Source organism: Rousettus aegyptiacus, unplaced genomic scaffold, assembly GCF_014176215.1.
Source record: "Rousettus aegyptiacus isolate mRouAeg1 unplaced genomic scaffold, mRouAeg1.p scaffold_m13_p_5, whole genome shotgun sequence".
Taxonomy (NCBI): domain Eukaryota; kingdom Metazoa; phylum Chordata; class Mammalia; order Chiroptera; family Pteropodidae; genus Rousettus; species Rousettus aegyptiacus.
In genome coordinates, this window is record NW_023416308.1 from 65040123 (window position 1) to 65067901 (window position 27779).

Below are 27779 nucleotides of genomic sequence, written 5' to 3' on the forward strand. Positions count from 1 at the left end.
TACTTTGTTATAGCAGCCCTTGGCCATTTAGGCCAGGCTAGATTATCAGCCTGGCTCTAGAACCTACAAAAAACCTCAGATAACATAGCAGCTATTGATGCCTGCCCACTTTTGTGGGTCTCTTCTCTGATCATTCATTTTGTCTTCATTGCTTCCATATGTCTTTACTGCCTTTAAATATTTTTATTTTTGCATTTCTTTGGTCTTTTAACATTGTGCAGCAACAGAATTTTCTTTTGCTTTTTAATTTGTCCTGCCTAACACTAGAAGTTCCTCCTTTACTCTTTATTCCTGTCACCCTCCTGCAATCCAAATTTTGATGTATAAATAAGCCCATCATTTATAATATCTAAAATGTTTATATTTTTGTTAATTTTGGTTTTATATATAAGCATTTCAAAAATTAAAATATTACTATAGCCCTTAAGTGCTTTAACTATGTGGTATTGTTAGAGTATAGGTTTATACACTATTAAAAGTGAGCTTGATTTGAATGTTTTACTTAAATTGAACAATTATGCTAGCTTAAATAATAAGTTAAATTAATAGTAATAAATTAAAAGTATTAATAAAATAATTTAATTCTTCTAATTGTTCATTTAAATAACCTGGTAATAAAAGCTACAGAAATTTAGTTTTCTATTGATTGTATACTATTCTATTTTTGAACCAAATTAAGGATCCATTTTCTTTACAATTATACTCTGTTACCCACTGACATTCACTTAAAATCTTCTTTCTATGAATCTCCATCACCTCCAGTAACTTCCAGAGGTGTTGCTTGGTACATTAACACACAAACATTCTCACCTGGATGTTTCGAGGGCACCTCAAACCAATATATCTAAAACTAACATCATTATAACTTATACAACTATAGTCCCCAACTTTGAGTTCCTCCTTTTTGCATTTCCAGTTAAGTAAATGATACACTCATCTTCTCTGTCTCAAGATGTAGGAGTAGGTGATTCTCACATATCCCCCTTCTTACTCTTTCAACAAACTGGTGAGCAAATGCTGTTAATTCTACGGTTTGAAAATCTTCCACATCTGTTCCTCCTTTTCATGTCTGCCTGAATTCAAATATTCAAACTAATTATGTGGTTTAGTTCTTCATCATCTCTCACATTAAGTATTACAAAAATCTCCCTCTTTAATTTTTCTTTTGTTACCAGCTTCTTCCTCCTCCATCGTATGCTGAAAACTAGTCCCAAAGGTGTTCTTCTAAAGGGTGAATCTCATAATGTTACCACCATTATTAAAGATCTTTCTTGGTTCTTCAATGTCTACAAAAAGGAATTACAGCTCCTTCATTCCAGTAAAAACTCTTTAAATTTGTTATTTCCAATTTGCAAGTGTCATCTTCTTAAACCCATGAAATCTACACTCCAGCCATTTCACATATTGTGCTCTTCCATTTCAGAGTGACATGCCTACTTAAGTCCCTATATTTTTATACATGCAAAGTCTAGCTCAGTGAGAAGCCTCCCTCAAGGGAATTTGTCAGTTCCACTGAGCTTATATTCTATTCCCATGCTTTCTAATAATTCTGGTTTCCTGTTCTCAGAGAAACAGTTTCTCTCATATTTCATTCATGTGCCTTTTGTCTTTTTTGACACATATCAATCCAGATTTTGAACACAGATTCCCTATTTCCTTTATTTTTATGCTGCTAAATAACCACTTACATAGGCATTTGCATGTGTGCCAAACTACTAACAATAAAATGAGGATGAGACAGATGGATATGGATCAACATTAAAATATTTTGGCCATGAGGGCATTTCTGTGGTTCTAGTAATGTTCTATTTCTTAGGACAGTGGTGGTTACTGGGTTATGCTAATGTTAAGAGAAATCGATATATAGTTATGATTTTTATACTTCTCTGTATTAATGTTTCATATAATGTTTTACCTACAAATAAAAGTTCTATGGCTCCTTTATCTAGACTAGCATTTCATCAATCTAAATTTTTTCACAATATTTCCCCTAAACACTTCGCTCCCCTCCAGCTTTCTGCCACCATTGTGCTTGATCCCTCTCCCTTTCTCTTTCTATAATTCTTACTTCTTTTTTTCTCACTGTGTCTACACACAAAAACAAATTCCTTTCCATTTCATATGTAGGACTGTTTAGCTATTTTTTTGTTTTCATGTCTCCTTCAAAATTCTACCCTTGGAGAGGGTATGCTCACCTTTTGTGCCCAAAGCTGCTGCTAAAGTTACTTTGTACATGGAAGGCCATTTGTTTCAGAGAAAAAATGATGTCATCCCCACAGGAGATAAAGCAGTTACAGCAATATAATTTTTCCAGTTTCACACCAACGTGTAAATAGAACTCTCATGTTACTACACCAGCATGTAAACATTTGGTGTTCATCTTTCTCCATTAAATTATAGATTTATCAAGGAACTTTCTCATTCATCTGTTTTCCAAATTCCTAGCATGATGCTTTATATATAGCAAGTGCTTGATAAATATTTTTAAATAAATGTGACTTTATTTCTCTTAGACCTAGGCAGTGTTACAATGCCTAGAGAACCTGGAACAGTGGTTTCCAATCTGTGGGCTGAGGGTCCCAGGTGTCACTGTTGATTTGTTGACTGGGTCTAGAATTCTTATGTGGTTGAGCATTGTCAGTAGACTGAACTATGCCTTGGATATCCTTGTGTGAACGTGTGTATGCTTATACACACATGTACCTATTTTTAAGCATAAGCTGTTGGAGTTAACAAATTATAAATTAACTTTTTTAAATTACTGAAATGATATTAGTTTATTGCCACTATGTATTTGCTATGTCAAAAGATACTAAAAGTACAAATAAGATTTATAGAGTGCATGGAATTTTTTGACATTAACAGGATTTTGCATATTCAGAAAGGTTGGTTCCACTAGGTTAAAGGTGTTTCTTTTCCCTTTCATACAGTAAGTTTCCAGCTAGAGGTGTCTACATTTTCTCTGATGAATATGTCTTACAGGGACTTGAAGTAGTTTAGTTAAAGGATACTTCTTTATGCATAGGATTTTTTTTTTCTGACACCTTGTTTGCATTTAAAATGTGTATTAATGGTTTAACCATTGTTCAAATCTTTTCACCTTCTCTCAGCCTGAAACATGACTGAAAAAGCCAAAACAAGACATTGGGAGAAAATAATTGTCTAGGTTAACAGTAGCTGAACAATAAGAAAAATATCACAAGGGCAAAATAAAATAAAGTGCCCCAGCTAACTCGTAGATTAGAGATTCCTCATCCTTGTACTATATTAGCACTTCCAAGACTGTATCTGGAAAGATAATTAATCCAGTATGAAGAAAGGATTCTATGGTTACATATATTAGAATTATTACATTCTATATCCATCATTTGGAGATCATAATATACATCAACATGTAGGAAAAGGACAAATGCTGTTGTAAAAATATTTAAATCCCCTTCTTTAACCCAGCAGCTCTTTTTTGTTTGTTTTACTATGAACTTAGCTTTCCTATATAACACTGATTAGCACCATGCTTCAGGTAATGATATATTAGAACAATATTATTAACCATATAGCAAAGAAGAAATTTGATCACATTATCCTAGTGTATGTGGTGAAATCTGCCAAGGAGAAGTCCATTTATGTCTTTATATCAGCCAAAGAATTAAATTAATTAGAATTTGATGTGACAGTTTTGGCTTAATAAAATTCTTGGATTTTTTACATTTTGAAAATTTTTATTGCCAGGGAAAAAAATTTCTCCATCTTAGAGTTTTCTTTTTAAAAAATGGAACATAGAGTCAGATCAAGCCCCCAGATACTAACATATCCATCTAAGTAAGTGATAGTGCATATAATTTTCCATGACGAATATCCACAAACAACAAGTACTCAATGAGATTCCCAGAAGAAAACTCTTACATTAGAAACTGTAAAGGTTCCCAAACTCTTATGACACTAGAATTGGAACCTAAGATATATTAAAAAAATATTTAAACTAAACTAAAGAGAGGCCTGACAAGCTTGCTGAATCAGTCACTTGAGGTATATGGGTGCACTATAAAAAAAAAAAAAAAAAAAAAAAAAGATATTGGATTTAGACCCAGAAGATATATATTAAAAACTGAACCTAGAGCCACTCCTAGGCTTCTTTGAATCTCAGTTTTCTCATATATGGCTTGGGGTTGATTGTTAAAAGTAATACCTAATTCACAGGACTCTAATGAGCCTTCAGTGTAAGGATTTATGGGAAAACACTTGAAGATGAGATGGAAAAATGTCTGCTTGCAACAAAGATCAAGTAATAGAGACTGGATGTACTTCTTGCTTGAAATAACAATAACGAAACAAGAAAAAAATATATAAAACACAGTTTTCACAACATTGGACATCAAGTGATGAACGTCAGTTATTTTTAAGAGACAAATAAATGAGGTGAGACCACTGAGTTAAGAGGGTTTTGTGTGTTCAGAGAGACCCACAAAGCTACAGTATGCAGTGCACAGGAATAAAGAGGAAAGAGCCGCACAAAAAGGAACTCTGGAGGTCTGCAGAGGCTCCCTCTAGAGAGTATTCAGCTGAGTATTGATCTCTACATGCATTTGAGGGTTGGTAAAGAACCATTCTGAAGAATTAGAGAGAACAGTGCTTCAGGCACCCATATGGAACAAGTAACATTGTCTGTCTCCAGCAGTCAGACTGGAAAAACTTACAGTTCAGAGAGTTAAAACAATACTTAAGGGAAATTTTATAGCTTTAACTGACTCTATTAGAAAGAAAATCTCAAATCAGTGACTAAAGAGCCACCTTAAGAAATCTGGAAAAAAAGAGGAAATTAAACTCAAAGTAAGTAGGAGAAAGAAAGCAATAGATCAGAATGAAACTCAGTGAAACCTAAAACAGAAACGATAGAGAAAATCAAAACTAAAGCCTGATTCTTTGGAAAAATCAACAAAATTGGGGGGGGGGCAGATGGAACAGGAAAAGAGAGGAAAAAAACACAAATTACTAGTATCAGAAATGAGAGGTAACATCACTATAGAGTCTACAGATATGAAAAGGAAAATAAGAAAATGTTTTTAAAACCAACTTATCAAATAAATCTGCCTACTTAAATAAAATGAAACAATTCTTTGAAATGCACAAAATACTAATGTTCGCTAAATAGACAAGTTGAATAGTCCTTTATCTGTTAAAGAAATTAAATTTGTAGTGAAAAATTTTCCCACAAAGAAAGCTCAGGCCAGACGATTTCACTGGTGAATTGCTACCTTATATTTAAGGGATTCTACTTAAAGTTTACCAGAAAATTAGAGGCAGGAATACTTTCCAATGTAATCAACAAGACTAGCATTACCACGATACTAAAACCAGACCAAGGTGTCACAAGAAAAGAAAGCTATAGACCAATGTACCTCATAGACATTGTTGTAAATATTCTAAACAGAACTTGAACAATTCATATGCAAAAATATGTAAAAAGTATATTATATCATGCCCAAATAGGACTTATCCCAGAATGTAAGATCGATTTAATAGTCAAAATTGTTCAATGTAATTGGTTGTATTAAAAACCACAGAATTATTAAATATGTCAAAATTTAATATTAATTTCTGATACATTCTCAGCAAACTAGCAATAGGCTAAATTTCTTCAACCTAATAAGATTTGCCCCTAGAATCAGGAAAGGACGTTGACTCTTACCACTAGCGGTTTCAGTCATTGAAACATACATCAACTAAAGAAATAAAAGCCACCCAGATTTGAAACAATAAAGTAAAATTGTATTTATTACAAATGATATGATTGCCTATTTAGAAAATCCAAGTGCATCTGCAAAAAGTTCTAGTGAGTTTGTGAAATTTTCAGTATATGAAATTAATATGCAGAAATCTAGTGTATGTCTATATAATAGCAGTAAATAATTAGAAAGTAAAATAAAACTATTACCATTTAAAATAATATAAAAAATATGAAATAGTGGTAAAGCTGGCAATATAGGTGCAAATCTTTGTACTGAAAACTGTAAAACATTACAGTTTTTTGAAAATTGAAGATTTAAATAAATGGAGAGATACACTGTATGCACATTATCAGAATATTTAATAATGTTAAGAGACCAATTCTCCAAAAATTGATCTATAGATTCAAAAAATTCCAAAATATTCATAGTCTTTTAAAAATAGAAATTGATAAACTGATTTAAAATTTTTATGGAAATGCAAATAACCTAGAATACTCTAAATAACAGAAAAACAAGAATAAGACTCGGTAGAAAAATAGAGTAATAAAAATGGCATAAAGATAGACAAATAGATCCATAAAACAGAACAAATAATTTAGAAACGGACCCACATGCATATGGAAAAATAGTTTTGAGAAAGATATTCAAGCAATTCAGCGGAGAAAAGATAGGTTTCTTAACAAATGTCACTGGAAAATCTGGATAGCCATAAGTCTAATGGAATATTACTCATCAATAGAAAGCAATGAAATATTGACATACCTAACAATGTATCAAATCTCTAGAAAATGCGAAATAATCTATGGTGACAGAAAGCAGATTGGTGGTTGCCTAGGAATGGGAGGGATAAAAAAAGTTTCATGAGGAAACTTGCAGAGATGATGGAATGTACACATTCATTATCTTGATGGCTGTAATGGTTTCACAAAAGTATATATACATAAAAATTTTTCAAGCTGGTCACTTTTAAGATATGAAGTTAATTATATTTCAATTATACTTTAATAAAGCTTTTAAGACTTGTTTAAGTGCATATAGGCTTTAGGGAATTCTAGCAAATAACCAAATCCTCAGTCTCCTATACCTCTTGTGATTTTGATGCTTATAACCAAAGATAAATATTTTTTTCCTCTTGCTTTCAATCTCTAAGCTCATCTCTTTTGAGCTGCCCACTGCAGCATGTCTCTCAGGTGGCTTATTAGGCTGTGTTGTGGTAATGGACAGAAGAATTTCTGAGTGAGGACCTGTGTTAAGTTCTGTTCTACCACTCAATCACTCTGTAACCTTGGGCCAATTGCTTAGCATTGCCTTCTTCATTTATAGAATTTAGATAAAACTTATATTTTAGAGTCAATATGAAGATTTTAAAAAATGATATACGTAAAGATTCTATAAAAATATCTCTAGAAATGTTGTACTAAAACTTTGTACTTACAGTTATCACAGTAGATTGTGCTTTAGAAAACATTTACATTTAAGTTATTGTAAAAAAGAAATATACCATGTGGTATAAGTAAATATATTTTCCAATAACTTATAGGCTAGGAATAATGATTAATAGCATATTATTATTATACAACGTAAAAAAAAAACAGATGTTTTCTCTGCCTCTTACTGGCCTTCGTCTTTATATTAATGTAGTTATTTTAGTCTACTATACCTGCCTGATAACAGGTGCCATTCCCTACGCCAATTTTTAATTTTAATTTTATGAATTTGATTTTATCTGAGTTTCAGATGCTATATGAGTTTACTCACATCACCATGACAACTTCGTGAGCTAGTTGTTGCCACAGCCCTCATGGTTGGCCTTGTGTTTTAACATTGCAGTAATTGCCAATGCCATAACCTTTCGAAATGGTAGAGAACTGACACTTAGGCAAGATAGCTACTAAATAAAGAAGCAACTTTCCCCCACAGCTTTGATATAAAATTGAGGTGACAAGAGACCCTCTGACAAAAATATGAAAGAGCTCAACTAAATTAACATCATACTCTTACAACCTTGGGTAATGCTGGGGTGGAATCCAGGGGAAACTAAGATCTGGTACTTGACTTCAATGTACCAACAAAAGAATAAAATAAATGTTATTAAAACTAGATAAGTTATTTGTTTCTCTAGCAAATATTCACTGAATGCCTACAAAGTGCCACTTATTTTATAAATATATATATGTATATATATGTATGTAGGTATATATATATATACACACATATGTACACACACATATACACACACATACATACATACACACATATTTATATATGTGTATGTATGTATGTATGTGTGTGTAATACAGATATTTTTAATGCTGGAATCATAGCTTTAAACAAAATACACAAAAATACCTGCCTTCACGGAGGTTGCATTCTTGTTAGGGCAGACAGGTTAAAACAAAATAGACAGGTAAGTCTATGGCCATGCTACCCTGAACAAGCCCTATCCTGTCTGATCTCAGAAGCTAGGCAAGGTCAGGCCTGGTTAGTATTTGGATGGGAGACCACCTAGGAAGACCAGGTGCTGTAGGCATAAAAAATTTAAAAATTTTAAAAATTAAAGTGATTGCAAGCCTACAAGTTCCTTGAAATCTGTGAGGTCAACCAAGGGTTGCCTTGCCTGAAAAAAAAAAAAAAAAAAGACAAGTAAATTATGTATTCTATTATATGGTGATGACTGCTAAAAAATTATGGCAGGAAGCATGATAGAATGTTAGCGAGGATGTAATTTAGATAGCATGGTCAGGGATGACCTTACTGAGAAAATGACTTTTTGTAAACCCTAGGAGGAGGTGAGGAAGTCACCCAAGTGGACATAGAAGAAGATGATTTAAGGAATAAGGAATTATGGGTACAAAGTCCAAAGAGGGGTGTGAGTTATCATATTTGAAGAAATAGATGGAAAGCTGGTATGGCTGTAGCAGAGGAAGTTGGGGGAAAGTACTAGGAGATGATGGCAAAGAGGTAACGGAGGGTGAGATCTTGTAGAGTCTTGTTAGTATTGTATTGACCTTGGCTTTTGCTGATGTGAAACAAAACCATTAGTTGATTTGGACAAAGGAGGAACTTGAACTGACTTTTCTTAAAGACCACTTGACCATCATGTTAAGAATAAATGGTAAGTGTAGGCAAAAAAAGAAATCAGGGAAATAATTAGAAGGCTATTGCAGTAATGAGATGAGAGATAATGGCTTGGATCCTGGCAGTAGCAGTAGAAGCAGTGAGTATTTTTAATTATCTTCATTTATTGAGTACTACTATATGCCAGGCATTGTAGAAGAGAAATTCAAGTAAAGTTGTATCATTATTCCCCAATTCTATTGGGTAGTAGTAGTAGTATAACTATTTTGTTCAATAGGAAACTGAAGCTTGGAGAGGTTCAATAGTTTTCCCAGGATGAGTTGCACTGCAAGTACTTGAATTCAGTCTGACCCCACAGTCCATGCTCTTCTCACTCTTCCACGTGGTCTCTTGGGTTCAAAGCTTTGCTGGAAGGTATGGCTCAACTAGAAAGAGTCATGGAAGTCTATGGATAGGAGAAACCAGTGCAGGTCAGGGTACCCAAGGGTAATTGGAAGGGACAGCTTTGGATATGGTGTGGATAAGTGGAGAGGAGTGCTGGAGTAGATAAGTGGGAAAGTAGTGCTGGAGTAGAAAAATCCATTAAGAAGAGGGCTTCTGTTTGTATATGGACAATAATGGCAGCATTCTAATTCACAAGTCATGTGATAGAGCTTGGTTCCCTGAGTCACCTGGAAGACAATCTACATCAGACAGTGGTGTGAGCAAGAAATAACTTTTAGTTGTATGAAGGTACTAGAAACTTGAGGTTTGTCATGAAAAGTATGGTAATTACCTTGGCTTGCTACTGCAGCTGATGAGCAGCAGCTCCCAGAACTCCCAGAACTTCGCTGCAATGTGTAAATGCTACTCTCCTCCAAAGTGAATACAAGAATTAGAGGATCCATCTGTTACCATGGTGATTCTCACTGACCTACTCAATTCAATTTTTGGAATACATTCAGAATATTTGAGCAGTTGCTTTCAAAATATTTCACTGATTATCTCAAGGCTTAGCTTCATGACAATTGAAGTAGATGTTAAATATGACCTAAGTGACACATAATTTCTTTTCAAAAAATAAAGTATTGATAGAAATTCAGGGCATTTATAAAATTTCTATTGTATCTTCTTTATCAAAATATCATTTTGTTTGAATATCCATTAGGGAGATCCTGAGCTAGTTTAAGGATTGTAAAAGAGGATGCAGAGATTAGCTAGTGGCTGATCTCTTCCTTCAGTTTATCCAGAGATACCTTTATTATGAGGTTACACATGTTAATTAGAAAACAAGTAAAATGGGCCTGAAGAGCTCTAGGCAGTACAGAAAGTAGAGAATGCTTGTGTCTGGGGAGACTAGGGCTTAAAGATAGTTAGCATTTGAATTGAGTTCTGAAGTTTGGTTGGGCTGTGAGAGAGAGACAGTTTGAGGCAGAATCTTCCAAGCTTAGAAGACTAGAGAAAATGAAGAATGGAGTTGGGAAAATAAAAGGCCTCTTCAGGTGATGGAGAGCAAATGTGCTCAACCAGAGTGAAAGTGTCATATGAAGTAACAAGGAAGTCTGGAAATGAAAGTGAGGAATGATTTCCTAAGGATCACGCATGCTGGGCCATGATTTGAATAATTTTCTTCTACATATTAATTGCTGAAGACTTTTGAGCAAGAAACTGATATAATCAAAATCACACTTTAAAAGATTAGACTGACAATACTATTCAGAGTTTATTGGATGAAGGAGAGATGAGTAGTGGATGTGGACCAGAATTACTTTTATTGTATTAAGCCACTAGGAATTTCAGTGTCACAGCAGCTCTTGTTGGATGACATGAATTTAGTGACCCCCAGGGTTGAGGGAAAGGGATGAGTCAAGGGTGACTTTTCAGTTACAGGTTTTTGAGAAAATTTTGTTAATAAAGAAATAGAGAAAATAGGAAAAGGGGATAGACTGGGTAGAAAGGTCAGTTTCACTTAAAATATTTCAAGTTTGAAGTTACACAAGTAGAAATACAGAAAGACAATTAGAAGTGAGACTGGCACCTTAATAATATGCAGTGGTAACGAAGACATCATGGTGCAAAATTACTAACAGTAAATGGAAGACTAGAAGCCTGGGTTGAAGCATGAAGAACTCAAAGCTAGCCACTGATGAAAACTGTCCTTAATGTTCATCTTTCATATAGTAACTGCAGGAAGAACAGGGACAATTAGACCTTAAAAAAAAAAAAAATTCCATAAAGAAATATGAGATAAACTTGTAATAAATCTGATAAATGTGATTAAATTGATTTACAAGTAGTGAATTTACATAAATAAAAATTTATACACATTGGAGACATCATAATATTGTCATTATGGACAACTTTTATCATTTGGCAGGCTTGACCACTAAATAGCTTTGTGATACTGGACACATTGCATAAACTCTTTTTTTACTTTCTTCAGATGTAAATTTTGGATGCTATTAAATACTTACCTGATAGAGATCTTATGAGAACAGGGAATAGTACCAGTGAAGTACTTCACATAGTGTCTTAGTCAGCTCAGGCTACCATAACAAAATAACCAGAGACCGGGATATTTAAATAATAGAAAATTGTTTTCTCATGGTTCTGGAAGATAGAAGCCCAAGGCCAGGGTGCCAGTATGGATGGGTTTTGGGGAGAACCTCTTCCTGGTTTGCAGACAGCTGCCTGCTCACATGACAGAGAGAAGGAGAGCAAGCTCTGCAGTGTCTCTTCTTACAGAGACCCAAATACCATCATGAGGACTCTACCCTCACAATCTCATATGCCCCATTCCTAATACCCTCCTTCAAAAAAAAAAAAAAAAAAACCCTCCCCCAAAGTCCCTATCCGAAATATCACATTGGCAGTTAGGGCTTCATCATATAAATTTTGAGGGGACACAATTCAGTTCATAGGACAGTCTCTGATATTTAGTAAAATTCAATAAATCATATCATTATTAGTACTACTTTCTCTGAAAAATATTTCTTCTCTAGCAATTTCATAGAGCTAAGAATCCCAACATTTCAGAAGACCAAGAACAAAAAAAGAATGTGATCCTAAGAAAGAATTCAGTCAAAAATTACATTGTCTAAAAAATATAATGCAAATAGTGATTACAAACCTCTGCAGGTCACAATTAGAAATAAGGTTTGTGCATTGACAAACTATGTGGAAATCTTGCTTCCTTGAATATTCCATGTTAAAATGTTTTCCGTATTCTGCTTGAATTGGCATATGTTGCATCTGGGAAATTCCAGCAAAATATAAAACAGCATTCAAAGGTGTTTTATGATTCCAGAACACCTTATCTGAATATAGTAAATTGCTTCAAAAGAGAAATTTTTTTTTTTTTTTAAATTCTGGATAACCAGCTGTTACTGAACATCATGAGAAAGGTCTGGAAAATAAAATTGGTCTTTGAATGACTCTCAGAAGCACATAGCAAGTTTTCTTTAGTAGGAGTTCCCTTCAAGCCTGAAATTTTCAGTTTCTTATTTCAACTTCCCCGTTGTCATTTTTCCTTCCTCCCACATTTCTCAGTTTCTGTGGAGTTAAAGAAGCAGGCATGGAACAGGGTTTCCTTTTCTGCTTCCAAGCAATATTTAATTAAGCCTCAATCAGTGATGAGAGAGAATATTTTTCTAGTGATTCTTTTTCTAAACTGATTTAACTGGTTCAAATAGTCACAGGTAATTGAAGTTTTCCCTTGCGAAATCAGCTTCTAGGGTCAAGGTATCTGCTATCTCAAATGAAAGAAAGCAGGAATAGTGAATTGAATGTGCTGTCTGCATTCTTTTGGGCAAATAATTCATCTTAGGAAATGTTTTGATTCATAGTTATACTTGAATATAAAATTAAATAATTTGTCTCTGTTGGGCTAAAGGCACCCATTCAACCCATGGAATACTGGATAGAGCCAAACCAATAATTATTATCAAAATTAATAGTTGAAATTCAAATAATTAGTCAGTAGTTGTTTAACTGATAAGAGGTTGCTTTTCCAAAAAACGATTTGACTCATGTTGGGGATTTTGATTGTAATCACGGGGAACCAATTTTAGCTTAGCTCTCGAGTAAAATCAATAAATACAAATATAAATAAATACTGTTATTTGGAAGAATATTGAAGCCTCCCAGGATCTACTAGTGGGAGAAAGACCAAGTTTGAAGACTTGAACCAGCTCTCTAGGGCCATAAAATGCTTAGCTTTTAGCAGTTTGGCCGGAGTATAACTGCATTTGGATACTATCATTCGCTTTATTATAAATAAATGCTAGCCATCCTTTTTCTTTACATCACCTTCTCTAGATTCCTGGAAAGAAGTTTTCAATTTACTGAGACTGGGTTAATTTCCTATTACCTGGCAACCAGGGGCATGGAGAACGCAGGAGGACAAGGTTACTTCAACTTTCCTAAAGAAGGAATTATACAGCCTCTGAGAATCTAGGTGAAATGAGGAGTTCATCAAAATTAGGAAGGAAATTTGGTTTATATGCAGCCAAATACTGAAGATTACTACATCTTAATTCAACAATCAGGAATGATATTAATGGTCTCATTACCATCATCATTATCATAATTAACATTTAATAAACAGTTACTTGCTTGCTAGGCTCTATTCTTACTCACGTTTTCCCAACACTAGCTCAATATATATTCCCATCAATCTTAGGAGATAGCTACTATTAGTGTTCTTTTATTAAAAAATGGAAGGAAAAAAATGCTTAGCAAAGTCAAAAAGCTCGCTCACCATTATACAGCTAGGAAGTGGCAAAGCAGCCTCAAACTTCAGGCTGTATAACTCCAAATAAGCTAACCTACAAGTATGCGTATGAAATTGACTTCTCTACTGCCATTAAACAATTTTATTGATTATTGAATTATTAGGTACTGAACAAATAGTTGCTATAAATTCTGGCTAGAACAGCTCTGGCATTTAGTTAGTACTAAATAAATATTTGTTCATTAAATAAAGGAATGTATATTACATGTTTATCGAAAGACTAGGTATTAAGCAACAGGGATCTGCTCCTCTCTGTATTTTTCCCCAGAATGCAGCTCTAAGCTTTGGGCTGAGTCGGTGACCCCACAAATTAAAGGGATCGAAGTCCAGGTTATAATAAAATCAATGTATATAATAAAGTCAGTATCCCAATGGTAAGGTGAACTGGGTTACTGTTTATTTAAGTATTTGCTTATCTTTATTATTATTTTAGCTTGATACTATTTTAGAAAATGTCCTTTTTAGATAAGAGATTATATGAAGTTGAAATGTCTTTGTGAATCATTTCAATTTTTAAGTCCATGCCTTTCCACTGTGATTAAAAAAAATAATAATTATCAATCCTGGAGACTACACAGGGAAAAGAAGTATTTCAGACATAGGACAGAAAGATCTACAGATGGGATAGAGTGAATATAACCAAGAGCACGTCCTGCCCTGACCTTTAGCAATTATTAGACCTAAAAAGCAGTAATTGTTTTTGAAGGACAGTAATGTCTTAGTTTGGACTTGCTTCACTGTAGATAGATGTCAGGCCTGAATGAACAAGTTCACAGATTTCTTTAAGGAACTGGTATAACCTTTCCTCAGATCTATAGATTATAAAATAATATTAATTTACTATAATTAGAAATGGTTCAAGTTTTCCTCTTGCTCTTTCATTCGCTTGCTCTCTCTTGGCCCTCAGATATTATAGTTATATTTTACAGATGAGCCGACTAAGACTCAATAACGTTTGCTGGATTTCCCAAGCAAGAACATATAACTGACAAATAAATAGCTGAAATTTGAATCCAAGCCTCTAAAATGATTTTCTTTTTATTATATTGTTCTGCCTCTATAAATGCAGAACAAACCTATGGAAAACTAGATAGAACCAAACTAGTAATTTTTATAAAAATTAATAGCTGAATTGGAACTCAGATAATTAGTAAATAGTTGTCCAGCTGCTAACATTGAGTCACCCTTGAACACTATTTGGAACTTTGAAGAATGATGTAAAGCAGGAAAAATAGCCCTCTTACTGAGAAGTCTTAAGGAAATCTAGTTTAGTGGTTTCCAAGTTGTTGGGTTTTGACTTTAACACATAGTGTTAAATATTAGTCCACTGGAAAAGATCTGGGGTGTGTTGTATCTGTCTGGTGCTCTGATAATTGGAATGAAATTGGAGTTAAGAAAGGAGTTAAGAAAGTTAATGTTTCAAAGAATGGTTTCTTTTGTTATGCTCCTCCCAGATTCTCTACGTTTATATATGCTGGAGTGTTTGAAAAGTATATAGTCCAGACACTAGCAATGCTTTACAATTTCATGTGTTTTCAATCTGTTTGTCCTTAGAAAAGTTATTTAACATATATATACTTCAGTTTCTTTGTATAAAAAAATGATGCTAATGGTAGTATTTACTTACAGAACTTTTGTAATTACTAAATTAGAATAACAATTTCTCAATAAATATTACCTATTACTATTAATCAAAATCTTTTACAATTAATCTCTCATTTTTCTCTCAAGTGCTACCCTCAGCAGTTAGTAGAGATGATTATTCTCATTTTAAAGTGATGAAAAATGGAGTTTGCAAAAGTGTCTTTCTAATGTTTATAAGAAGTTAGGAGAGGTACCGGTACAGAAAGGTCAGTCTGTAGAGCCAATTGAACTGAGTCTGAAATTACTTACTACACTTTAGCTTTATGTCATTGGCATTTTGTTCTAATTCTCTGAGCCCAAATTTTCTTGTCTAAACGAAGGCAGAATTTAATGCTTAGCTTATATGTTTGCCATGAGGGTTAAATAAAGCAATAAATGTAAAGCACATGGCATCTGGCATCTATGGGACACTTTCTTCTTCCATCTCTTCTCTTTCAATGACTGCCTTTGAAATATTCAAAATAAAATGGTTTATAGAAAATAATCATTCGTAATATAGATAATAAAGAAGCTAGTCCTAGTGGTGCAGTAACTAGGACACTCAGAAGATGATACATCATAAAGATTTGATTTGATAAAAATGATCCAGTGTCTATCATTTTACAAAAATCTATTTACCCTAATAAATCCTTTGTATTACACATGATAATTAACCTTCCATGTGTACAATTTGTGAACTCTACATTTTGTGGTTGAATTCTTTTCAGAAAATTTATATAGTGCATTGTGATTCATTTTTTTCAATTTTCTGCTTCATTTTAATTATAGTGCTTATTATATAAGATGAGGTTTTCATTTAGCATGCCTGTTATTTTTAATTAGAAGTAAAGGTCCTAATGGAACTTAAATTTTTAGCATCATTTATTTTCAGAAGCATAAACTCTGGAACAGTTTGTGAATAAAAAAAAAACTAATTCTCAAATTTTCAAAGGTGAGGAGTGCTAATTTTATAAAATCTTAGACTAATTAGTGACCTCTTATATATAAATTATACTAGATGTACAACAACAACAACAAGAATTTCTAGCTATTTAGTACCTGTTGCAGGGTCATGACTACTATATCTATTGTATCTAATTTTCAAAACTCCATAAGTGGGTATTATTTTCCTAGTTTTCCAAATGAGGAAGCCCTGAAAAGAGAATTATTCAGTCCTATATGGAATCTCTAGCAAAGCTTCACAGGAAAGTGACAATAAAACTGTGTTTTAAAATATGATATGAAGCTCATCAGATAAAGATAGTAAAGCCACATCTTCAGAAAATATTATGAAACACAGTTAAAATGAAAAAGAATGGTGGTGCTGAAGATGGACAGACAGAGCCAAGTAGGAAAGGTCTGATCTAGGAGTTTGGTCTGAATATAGTAAGGAGAATGTAACGCTATGGCTTTTTGCCACATACTCTTTTAAATAATATCATAAACATCAGCCTTCATACCCCTGTGGGATTCTTCCTTCATTTACACACCATATGGAAGTTCCTCAAAATACTGTAATGTGAATGAAAGATATGCTAGCTGAAATAGCAAATCCATCAGAGGGTTGCCAACCGGCTGCTAATGGTGAATCATTTAAATTTGAAATTTGGCGTTCTGCACATAGGAGTGTACAATCTCTGTTGAGTTTCTGTAACTCCCTGAAGATGTCTTCTTTCAGTGGCTACTGTGATCCTTTGCATTTCAATATCAGCATCTGGAGGTTAGCTGATTGTATCTCAGGCACAATTATAAATTGTAGTCACTTCAGATATTAGAAACTGGTGTCTCTACAGGTGTCTGGATACAGATCTGGGTTCGCAGCATTGCCACACTTCCTTATGCAGAATAGGTATATACAGTGTGAGGAAAGGAGATTAGTGATTTGCATGTTATCAGTTACTTCAGCCCTTTTATAGACTAATCTCTCCTTGTGACATCACTAGTGTCTTTCTAAGCACTAGATCATGTAACCACTCCTTTATTTTATTAAACTGAAGCTATGCTCCAAAGAAGCTACTTGCATCTTTATTATAACATTTGTTTCTCCATCTGGCCCACTATATATTAAGTTCCATATATATTAAGTCTATTCATATTTATCCATCATTCATATGACCTGCCAATATATTATTAACAATGTAAGTCACTGTTCTGGGTGCTAGAAATACAATAATAAGCAGGATTAAGGTGGGCCCAGTTTGCATGGAGCTGACTGTTCCGAACAAATGTCTGAAACTCATAGTGTGTTTAGAGGCTTTTGCACAAAATAGGTGCATAGTAAATGTTAAATAAAGGAATAGACTGCCCACTGTATGTCACGGTGTTCAGAATTGCAGACAATACAATATAAACAAGACACTCTTAGCCTTCAGGATACTCATATTCTGTCGTGGGCACAGACAAGCACATAGAAAATTCTGATGCATGGCAGAAAGCATTATGTGTTATAATAGAGGTATAAACATATTTCTGTGGGAGCACGTAATAGCAAAAGATTAATTCTGGCTTGGGGGATGCTCTGCCCTTCTGTCATGGTTGGAAACAAATTATGGTGTCATCCACTGAGCATAACTGAAATCCATTTGCCATATGCATAAGGAATGAGTAGATTCAGAAAATAAATGAAAATCCGTTTCACTGCAGTTTTTTCATTGCAGTGTTATAGCATGTTATCCAACAGCATCTTCTAGATTTACAATCTCCTTCCTAGAAAATACTTTAATCTCTTCCCATACAGCCTCCTTTCCCTTACTATCTTTTCCCTATTGGTAGGTAGAGATGAAATAATGAGAACAATCTGAACATATTTTAGTATCTAGCATAAAGGCCAACACAAAGTTTTAACTTGGGATTAAAAAAATAATAAACTTGCCAGTTTGGTCACTCTATGGTCATGAGTTAACCTCCTGAAAATAATATTAAATTATAGTTTCCTTTGCCTCTCTTATGAAAATAGCACTAATCTAAGAATTTGGACAAAAAGGGTCTCAGGCCAGCTGCTACTAACCAAAGTTATGACTTTAGGGAAATCCTTTTCCCTCTCTTGGACTTATTTCTTTATCTATAAAATGAGTTTATTCGATGATACTAGGAGGTCCCAATCTCAGATGAGTACAGGTGCTAAATAGGTAGGTCAGTATTTGGCACATGAGAATGTGAAGCCAGTTCTGTGACATCTGATTTTTTTAAGAGACTCTACAAAGCTGGATTCTTATGTGAAATTCCCATAATATAGCAGTTGGTCCAAACAGGAACAAAGGAATTTAGCCCAAGAGCTTCTTTTCTGTAGCTTCTAGACTAGGTACTTTCTCAAGTCTCTTGTTCTCAGACATTCTCTGATTCTACACTGTTAAGACAGTCTGATTTCTCTTTGTTTTGCAGTTACTAAAAGCTTCAAAGTTCCAGTTCCCCAGATGAATTAAAAAACATGTTTTGAGCTCTGTAATATTAAATTGTCATCACAGATTAGAGGATTCAGTTTCTGCTAATCATTTTGGAGTCTTCTGATTAATTAAACAATAGTAAAATTAGGATTGAATGTTAAGTGTTCTAAATCAGGGATCCAGTTTTGAAGAAACAAAGAAGGAACAGCCGTTCTTCCCTCTTCCATTTCCTCTCTACAGGCTTCTGCGAGGCAGATCAAGCCTGAAAGCAGCTGGCAAGTTTGGGCTGGCACAAATCCTCCTGCCTGCATTGGGCCCAGCGCATAGTAGACCCTAAAAAATAATCCTTGAACAAGTAAATACTGCTGAATGAAGTCTACTTCTTTCGTGAGTTAACATGCCAACTCATTAACATGCCCTCTCTTTGCTGCTGCTTAGTGGATAAGAAAAGAAGTCTGCATAAAATGAGCCCTTTTATTATGAGCTCTCAGGACTTTAAAATTTGCCTAATAAGGTGAAACTCCTTGCACCCCCACTAACTTCTGTCACCGAGCCCATACCTTGCATGCTGAGTGTTTCGAGGTGAGAGATACTATATTACTCATGTTTGAATCACCAGCATCCAGCACAGTGTCTGACATACAGCAAGGACTCAATAAACGTCTGTTTAATCAATAACTTAATTAATTTCTGAACGAGTCAACAAATAAATTAATGAGACAGAATTTCTCTCTAGGGCCTAAACATCAAGAACAAAGGAACTAAATGTAACTCTGAGTTTTATTAAGATATCTAGAGAAAGGCGGTGCCAGAGTAGATTAGGAAGCTCTGAAGTGTAGACAGAAGATCAGTAAATGGTGGGACCCACCTTTATAGCACTCGCAAGTGATCAAAGAGGTCTCCTGTTCCAGATGTCATCTCACGATTCTGAATACTTCAAATACAGTGTTATCTGTATAAATTAATATTTGTGGAGAATATTAATTTAAAAAAAAGAAAGAAAGAAATCAATCTGGTTAGTTTCAGGCTACGTGTTCACACCCATCTTCTGTGGGCTGTGGTTCTACTGTCAGCGCAATCGTCATAGTCTTCGCAGTGCTGTCAGAATTTACTGAACATGTGCCTCATTGAGTGGCCAGTCTTGGACTTAGGTACTGTTCTATCCCACAGTTCACTTCTCAGAACTTTGATATGCTGACTAGGGTCAAATCCACACCCACACCACTCAAGGAGAAGCCAGGAGTTCATGTTCAATTTTTTGGGAACGCTTTCTTGTGCTCACCCCTCTTCTTAGTCTCCCTGACACTTTCTGGCTTTTGGCTTTTTCCTTTCCCCTCCTGTCCTCTGAGTAGAAATCTGCAGCTTTAATTTCTACCTCTGCCTTACACTTCATGTTTCTTTGACTAGATTGCCATGGGAGCAAAGTGGAGAGAGGCTAGACAAAATGAAAAAAGCAATAGTGAGTTTCTCCATACTCTTGGGATGCAGTTCCTTTGCTCATAGAGAAAAGTTCCCACCCAGAGTTACATGTGTTTCAAAGCCACCATTGCCTTTGCCACTACTCCTTCTGCCTAGGACCTGGATAGGAAAACAAACAAATAAAAAACAAAAATAGAATTTCTGCCTCCTTCTCTGACTTGCAGCATGCTCCTTACCACTCATTCAATTAGACCAGTAACAGAGGGCGGGCTCCTCTTGGAGTGATTTTTGCCTGCACCTAGAGCTGGTTCACGGTTCCATATTTGGGTCTCTCTTAGAGTCTAGGCCTGGAGATACTGGAGGAAGAAGATCCAGGAATCTTATGTGTACTTCCATGTTGTTCTGAATTCTAGTTTCCTTTCCCAAACTTGTTACTGTTTACTTTTCAGAAGCATCACAAAGCTGCTCCAGTCATTCCACACAAGGTTGTTAGCTACTTTCAGTGAGGAAAACATGGTGAAGAGTGCCTACTCCATCTTGACTGAACCAGAATTTTTCTCATGTAATTTTATTAGATGTTGTAAAAGCATAGAAGATGCATAATGGGGTTGTCCGGTACACCTGGCAGATGGTATTGTAAATTGGCGTTGTCATTTAGTTCTGTTTTGTGTCATTCCACAAAGGAATGATTGCTCTAGTAAACTGATTTGACATTCTGAAGACCAGACCTGGTATTTGGTGAAATCTTTGAGACATCCTGTCATCCATGAGGTCTCATTTATGTATTTAATATATATGAATAGTGCTACTTATGTGTCAGGTGCTGTGCTAGGCACAAGGGCCATGTCTGTGAATGACATAGACTCCTTGTCCTTAGGGGGTGTCCATGGTGTATTAGAAACCAGCCACAGGTCACCACCAGTACCACAGGAGAACAAAGCACAGCCTTAAGTCTAGACTAGAGACAGATATGTAAGCAGACAATTTCTGTATAGAGTATTTATTGTATGATAAACATCAGCTTCAGTGCTATAGGAGAGCAGAGCAAAACCTTAATTCTGAACTGCAGGAGGGTCATGAACAATTTCTAAGGGGAGGTGAGTCCAAGACGCACACAAATTAATAAAAAAATCTTCAGGATAGTGTGCTCCAGATGTATAGAGTGAAGTGCATAGGGGCCAGGATATAAGTGAGAAGAGTTTCTTATGTGGCTTCAGAAGTTCCAAATATCTAGTATGAGTATAAGAAATCAGAGTAGAAAGTAAATCAAGGGCAGCATACAAAAGGTCTTGAAGGTAAGGACAAGATATTTATGATATAATTTGGTTATCAACTGAATGGTTTTAATTGGGGACTAACAAAATCAGTTTTGTGCTTTAGAAAGACAACTCTCTCTATATCTACATTGGAGATACATAGATTTAAGCAGGGAGAGATTGGAGGCAGTAAAATCTGTTAGAAGGCTGTTGCAGTAACCAAAGCAAGAAATTATAAGACATTCTAGAATTAGTAAAAATAAATCATGCTACATCCATACAAGGGAACACTATACAGCCAATGCAAGTCTAGCATCTCTAGGGGGAAGGAGTGATCAGAAACTCAAAATGGAGTCTCCTGTCTGAGACCGATCCAATCAGCCAGCTAGCTGTTTATGTCAGCTCTATTTTCAAAATGTGTCCATAATCTGAACAGTTCTCACCATCTCTACTGCTTTCATCATAATCTAAGTCACCAATATTTGTTGACTGGTCTGTCGTACTGGTCGCTGACTGATCTTTCTGTTTAACTTGACAAACGGTCTTTTTGATTTCACATCCCCACCAACCCATTTCTCACACCTCAATACCCTCTAATCCATTTGGTTGCTTCAAAGGAAAACCTGGATAAATCCTATATCCTTCTTTTTCCTACTATCTCACATCCAGATCCATTAACATATTCTACTCTCTTTGCTTTCAAATTATATTTAGAATCCTACCCTAGACTAACCCATCATCATCTTTTAGCATCCTATTTCAAAATTCTCTAAATTTTCCCACTCTCATTATATTTCCCATTCTCAAAATAAATTTTTTAAATAAAAATAAGATAATGATATTTCCATGATAAAAACACTCCAAAGCTTTACATTATATATTCCCTATCTAGCTGCCTTACCTCATATCCTGCTTCTCTTCTTTTTACTCACTGTTTTAGCCTTTTTTTATTCCTTCAAGAATATACTAGGCACATTTGTGCTAGCGATGCTTCTGGCAACTTATTTCTTCCAGATATTTATATTATGAATGTAAAGAAACAAACTGGAACATTAATAATAGAAATTGGGTCAGGCATCAAGTAACATAAATCAGTTTATTTTACCAAATGCTTTGTAAGTATAAACTCATTTAATCCTTGTATAAATCTATTTTAGTTAAAATCAAAATATTTTAAAATCACAAATAGATACCATCATTAAACCCATTTTTTTTTTCAGACATGGATTGGTTAATGACCTTGACCAAGTCACACAGTTAGTAAGCAACACAGCCGTGATTCTAACCTGCTGCCTGGTTCCAGAATCTGTACTCCTATACTCTATGCTCTGCTGTTCTTATGAGCTGGCATGCACTTTCTGTGACATCTTGCAGGTTCATTCCCTTCAGAAGTATGTGGAGTTAGGAAGAGGGTGGATGTAGATAAAAATCTAAGCCTGAAGAGGAGGCAGGACAATTTCCTAATTAACCAACACCTCCTTGACATCTACAAATACTGAGTCTATTGTATTAATTGCTTTTAAATGTGGATGTCACGCCCCCAATATACAAAAAGCTAAGCTTGTCAACTACCGACAGCCATCTTGATTTTCTTAGTCTCTTCATCTATATTGTAAATAGCCCTTAGCTCATTGAGTTTTATGACATTAAAGCATTTCATGAAGTATTTATTTTGTTAGCACACATTTCAACAGAGCCCCGTCAGCCACCTGAAGGTTATTATAGCTCAGCCATGAGCTGCTTCTTATAATGGAAGAAAACGTCTGCAAAGTAGGTAAAATGGTATAGGCAGAATTCAAACTTGAATGTCTCTGAATTGACAAACTACTGCATATTGAATGCTAAAATAGTTTAAGAATTTTTTTTTAAATATGTGCAATACAAAATGACTTGAGAAATTAAAAAGGGTAAATTTCCATTAGTATCTTTTAACAGTTTTTTTTTTAATTTGCAATCATTTGGAATCTTTGGGTGACAAGGGCAAACAGTTGCTAGGAAGTTCTACAAGACCCTAATGCTGCCCCAGTAGGCCAGTTGTTTCCAGGGGCTCAATAATAATGAATGATTCAACAAACTATGTATCAACTCATGTGTCCTTGGGTTTTCAATCTCTTGCCTTCTGTATACAGCTCCTTCTGTATATTCCTGGTCCCAGGTCTTATGCAGTGCCAGCAGGTACTATTGGAGGAAACAGAAACCTAGCACTTTCTGGGAAAGATTCAATCTTTTTATTTTTTAATTAAAAATTATTACAGTGACATTAATTAACAAAGTCAAATAAGTTTCAAATGTATCATTCAAGTCATATATATATATTCCATATAGATAAGTTATATATAGAGCACATTGTATGCTCACCACCTAGAGTTACATTTCCTTTTATCACCAAATATTTGACCCTTTTAACCCCTATCTAGATTCAATCTTGTGTCTATAGTCATGCCACCTTGAACAAGCCCTATCCTGTTTGATCTCGGAAGCTAAGCAAGGTCAAGCCTGATTAGTACTTGGGTGGGAGACCACCTAGGAAGACCAGGTGCTGTGGGTGTAAAAAATTAAAAAATAAGGGATTATAACCTGACAAGTCCTTGTAGTCTGTGAGGTCAACCAAGCGTTGACTTGCCTTAAAAAAAAAAAAAAAAAAAAGATTCAATCTTGTTACCCGGTTTTCCTAACTTTATCTCTTAATCAGAATATTTTTAAACAGTAATACAGTATACTGTTCATGGAGTGCATATTTCCAGTGAAAAGCAATACCATAGAACAAAAGGCGCACTAAGCTCAGTGTTAGAAATTCTTCTCTACTGATTTTTACTAACTGTGTATCCTTGAAAAATCTACTTAACCTCTCTCTACCATAGTTTTTTTTTTTTATCTCTACAGTTCTGATGTAGTGTTGATGTACATCACTGATACACAAAAATTATTTTGAAAAGTGCCAAACAAATGCAAATTTTCATTCTTGCCCTCATTCAATTCGACAAACTGTACAGTAACCATGCCCTGAGCAGTGTAATTTGATTTGCAAATGAATACGGCTCAATTTTACCTTTGTGCTAGTTACTGTCTATTGCGGACAAAGCAGAAAGAAAAATAAGAAAGAGAATATGAAAGATGACTGCCAAAGAGCTCATCACATCAGATGAGACCTTTGACTTGACTGCAATACATACTGACTAAAGTTTATTATGATTTATAGTTTGGTATAGTTACTATTTATGAAGCATTTGCCATGTTCCAGGCTCTGTGCGAGGTACTTATGACTTTCCTATAACATTTAATTCTTATATCACCCTTGGAAGATAAAGGTTACCATTTAACAGATGATTAAACGTAATCTTAGAGAATTTAAGTAATTTCTCCAAGTCACAGAGCTTGAAAGATGTAAGGTAGGAATTTAAACCTAGGTCTCACTATTCTGCTCATAAGAGGAAAAATTAAAAAATGAGGATCAAACTACCTCCTGTTTAATAGTCATAAAAGCACCTATTGCTGAATACCAATAGTGAGTTAAGAGGATGAGTTGCAACACATGGTTTAGACTCAAGGTCAAGCACCTAAGGTGACCTCAAAGATTATCACAACCTGGTCAGTTTTCTGGAAACAGAATCAATCAGATGACTAACTGCCTTTATTTAGGGAGTTAAATGGAGGAAGGTAGGGAATTGACTGCCTTTATTTAGGGAGTTAAATGGAGGAAGGTAGGAAATTGACTGACTTGAGAACTGAATGTTTTAAATTCTCCTTCCCCTAAGTATGCCCATATTTCTATAGTGTAGTGGATAGGGTGTGCAAGAGAGATATAGAGAAAGTGATAGGGAGTTTGGAAGGACAAGATTAATTTTAGTATCTGTAATCATGGTGGTCTTTGTGAAAGAAGTGCTCTTGGAGCCTTTAAAAATAGACAGGATTAGTGTCAGTAGGGTCAGGAAGGAAGAGAAAATAAAGAGATAATCGAGTTAGAGGGCTCAGTTTTTTAATTCATTCAACAAATAGTTATTGAGGACCCACTATGTGCCAGGATCCGTTCGAAGCACTAAGTAGCGAACAAAACAAAATCTGTGTCCTCATTGAGTTCACATTTTAGTGAGTGGATGAGACAGACAAAAAACAGGACAAATATATAAAATATATAGTATTTCAGATGGTGATAAGGAGAAAAATATTGTTGGAAAAGGAGGTAGAAGGTGTGTGAGAGGAGTGGGGTGGAGATGCTGTGCAGACAAGATGTCCAGAGGAAGTCTCACAGAGAGGACAATATTTGAGTAAAGACCTGAATTGAGGAGGGAACAGGTTCTGCATACCTCTGAGGCAGATCCCTCCACGTAGAAGGAACAACAAATACAAGGGCTGGGAGGCATGAGTACACCATATGTGTGAAGATCATGGAGGAGGTCAGTATAGTTAGAGAGAAACAATTTAAATGGAGAGTATTGGGAATAGAGTCAGAAGGGTAAAAGCAGAGCACCATGAGGCAGATCCCTTTATGGTAATCACTGGAAGGACTCAGCTTGTACATTCAGTAATAAAGAGAGCCATGGGAAAGTTTGGTCCAAGGAGTATCATGATCTGACATATTTTAAGGAAATTTTTCTGGCTATTGTTTTCAAAATTAGCTGTAGTAGAGGATGGACAAAGGTAAGAAGGAGACCAGATGAAAGACTATTGCTGTAATCCAGACAGAGGTGATAACATCTTGAACCTGGTCAAAGTAGATTGGAGTAGTTTAATATGGATATATTTCGAATATAGATCAAATAAGAATTGAGAAGGTGTGAAGGAAAGAGAGGAGTCAAAAGTGTCTCCAAAGTATTTGACTTAGCACCTAGTGGAATGAAGTTCCAGCGGTATTAGGTGAAATACAAAAGTATGAATAAAGTCTGTGTAGAGGAGGAAATTGTAAGATGTGGATGGGAAGTAGCCTGGGACCAACATCTAATACTGAGATGGAAACAGGATTCCCTATTTTATATTTATGTCAGAATGAATCACACTGTTTTTCCTAGAGAGCCTCTTTGCTTAGGAAAACAAAGTGTTAGCATTTAGACCTGCAATCAGAAAGGGGATAATATACCTCTACAGTTTGAAAAGACATCAAGAAGCATGCTATCTTTTGAAAGTTCCTTTTTGTCTCTCTTAAAGAAACGTTTTCTCTAAATGACAAACTCTCTCTTCACTTCAGCTGTTCCTTTTACCTTATTACCATACTCTTCCTTTATGTCTCGATCTTCTCCGTTCTTCTGTACTGGGCCTTGTAGTAGATTTCACCTCCTAAACATTTCTGTCCATATCCATGGCTTCTACCCTAGACGAGGCCATTTTTAGTTATCACTGGGAATGTTACATTACGTGTTAATGCAACAGGCAATGGTCTTCCTGACTCTACATCTACAGCCCTTTAAATCTTTCTCCACAGTGTAACCAGATTGGTCTTTTCAAAATAGAAGTCTAATCAGGTTCCTTTCTAACAAGGATTCCTATGCTTTTATAATAAAGTACAGCAAACTTAAAGTGGCTTAATCAGTCTTATCTTCACCTACTTCAGTTCTCTCCATTCTGCTACCTCCAGCTCCATGTTCTGGCCATTATAAGTTTCTTAAAATTTCCCCAATACAACACACTCTGTCTCATCTATGAACCTTCAAATATGCCTGGAACACCCTTCTCCCCTATTCTTTATCTAGCTGATAGTCAACCATAACACTCAGCATCAGTGAGCTTCTGGATCTGATGTCCCTCCCAATTCAATCCTGCCTCAGCACTCGTCAAGCCAGAATGAGCATTTGCTCTCCAGACACTAAGTAAAGAGAGCAACGATCATGTCTATCTTGTTCGACATTTGTCCCCACTTTATCTTTGTTGAATGAGTAGCATATACCAAATGTTCTTTAATGAAACTTTCCCAAGAGCCCTTCATGAGAAGGGATCTCTCTTATTTTACCCCACATATATTATACCACATATATTACAGATTTATCATGTTATATCTTTCACTTTGATTACAGAATCTATCTCTTTTATTGGACAATTTTCTTCCTAAGGGTAGAATTCATGTTCGATTCATCTTTGCATTTTCCCTAGATCATCTACTATGCAGATATATATATATATATATATATATATATATATATATATATATATATATATATATGCAGATAATAGTTTGAAAACTGGAGTTTGAAGATTTCTAAATCTCAGAAGTATAGTATCACAGCTGTATACAAGGGATGTTAATCTATCCTTAAGATAACTTTTATGGTAGAGAAATACAGTTCTATCCTACATCCATCCCTAGAGTTTGGCAATGGGTAAGCAAATCTTAGTACTGTTGGGGATTCAGAGTTTTGAAAAAAAAAACTGGAAATAGAAGACAATTATTAGATGTACTATGTTAGCACCTGTGTCTTAGTATTGACTCTGGTTATAACTCTGATACATTGCTCCACTGCATTTTCTAATTATTCAGAACCCATGATATAGTTATAATAGAATTAAATCTCAAAGTTAATTCCTAATTTGTTTT

The 27779-nt window shown here is 35.0% G+C and overlaps 1 protein-coding gene and 2 pseudogenes across 6 annotated transcripts in view; all 3 read left to right on the forward strand.

Annotated features, from left to right (window-relative positions):
- The window catches only part of GRM5 (glutamate metabotropic receptor 5), a 402927-nt gene that overhangs the window by 290147 nt on the left and 85001 nt on the right, over window positions 1-27779 (forward strand). The window lies entirely within an intron of this gene.
- On the forward strand, window positions 8138-8256 carry LOC118603054 (annotated as a pseudogene).
- Window positions 23686-23804, forward strand: LOC118603070 (annotated as a pseudogene).